Below are 1879 nucleotides of genomic sequence, written 5' to 3' on the forward strand. Positions count from 1 at the left end.
ACCAGGGGGCAGACGCTCAACACAGGAGCTGCCCCCAGCCTGCAGGCCCCAGGCCAGCCAAGGCAGGTGCCAACAGGGGCCCCCGATCACCCCAACGGTCGCCCCACAGATCGGCCCTGATCACCGGCCAGGCCTAGGGACCCTACCTGTGCAAGAATTTCATGCATCAGGCCTCTAGTTGACTATAAAAAAGAACAAAAATCAATGCTGAAATTCACACCTGTAATCCCACATATCTGAAGGAATGGGCTGGTTTTTAAATTCACTACTTTCAAAACATTTCTTATCACTATTACATTTTCCCCCTGATTTTACCTACTCTTGACAGTAATATTTCTATAAATATTATTTTAAATAATTCTGACTTTATATCTATCTGGGACACACAGAATACCCACATGCTTTAGTTAAAATTAATAAAGAGGAAATAACACTCTAATAGAGATTTTTTTCACACCAGTCTGCCAAAATGTGTCTTCCATGGACATATTGCTTATGTTAAAAAAAGGTAGAAATTATTTACAGTTTTTGGTTTTGTGAATTTGTATAAAATTCCTGTTGTTTCTATGGAGTCTATTCCCTTCTTCTCACCTTCATGGCAAGCAGTGAGAAATAAAAGAAAAAAAAAAAACAAAAAACTTGCTACAGCAACAAAGTCTAACATATTCCGGTGCTCTCCTCTATGAGACAAGCCATTATATAGACTTAGACAGTGTTAAAAATAAATAAATAAATAAATAAATAAATAAATAAATAAATAAAAGTATAGCGTGAACAAACGTTACATATACCTGTACCTGCTCATGAAGGCTTTCTTTACAGTTCCCAAGCATTGTTTTAATGAGCAACAAGTTAGTATTTTGACTGAATTACTGATGGCAATAATGACTATCATCAGCCTATTTTTAGTATTCAAAAATCTTACACGAAACTATGGTTTCCTTGCTAAACTGGATGTGATTGGCAGGTATTTAAATAGTTATTTTTTACTTATTGATTTTTACAGAGGGAGTCCAAGAGATAGAGAAACATCGATTTGTGGTTCTGCACAGGTACGCATTTGTCGTTTGACTCCTGCGTGTGCCCTGGCCTGGGATTGAACCTGCAGCCTTTGGTGTACCAGGGCGATGTTCTAACACACTGAGCCACTCGGCCCGGGCTCTTCTTCTTGAGGAAAGTCTCCAGTAGGCTTCAGCATGGCTATGCATCAGTGTGCAAGCATCACATGTGTCCAGTTATAATTAAAAATGCCATGTTTTAAACGGAAGAGAATTGCACAAAAAAGATGTAAGGTTTTGCCCCTAAATGATAATAATACATTTTTGCACCTGTGCTATAGCTTCCAAAGTTTTTATTTAAATATAGCTGCATGGGCTCTGTGCTATTCATATGGCTCCTCCTCGCTCCCAACATCCATATGCAGTAGCATCACAAGTGTGATTTGTTAGAAAAATACCCTTCTTAGGCGTTCAGTGTAGACGACCCCTCCCTAGGTGAGAGGGAAATGCTCCTTCCCACGTGAGGAGGCGCTGGCTTTAAAGCAGGCCTCAGAGCATGCTCTCTGCTAAGCCTCCGGAACAATAGGCTCAAGCAACTGGTCGGAAAACAGCAAATAAAAAGATCTCATGCAACACCGAGCAGAGCCTGCCAAGACTTCAAGTATTAGAATGAACACATCTACATGACAAAAGCCTAAGCAGCTGTTACGGCGGAACGACCAGAACGACCGATCACTATGATGCGCACTGACCACCAGGGGTCAGACGCTCAATGCAGAAGCTACCCCCTAGTGGTCAGTGCGCTCCAACAGGGGGAATGCCACTCAGCTAGAAGTCGGACTCACGGCTGGCGAGTGTAGCGGCGGTGGTGGGAGCCTCTC

At 42.2% G+C, this 1879-nt stretch overlaps 1 pseudogene; it reads left to right on the forward strand.

Moving 5' to 3' along the window:
• The first annotated feature begins 625 nt into the window (after positions 1-625).
• On the forward strand, positions 626-714 carry LOC118662331 (annotated as a pseudogene).
• The last annotated feature ends 1165 nt before the right edge of the window (positions 715-1879 follow it).

Source organism: Myotis myotis, unplaced genomic scaffold (assembly GCF_014108235.1).
Source record: "Myotis myotis isolate mMyoMyo1 unplaced genomic scaffold, mMyoMyo1.p scaffold_m19_p_8, whole genome shotgun sequence".
NCBI lineage: Eukaryota > Metazoa > Chordata > Mammalia > Chiroptera > Vespertilionidae > Myotis > Myotis myotis.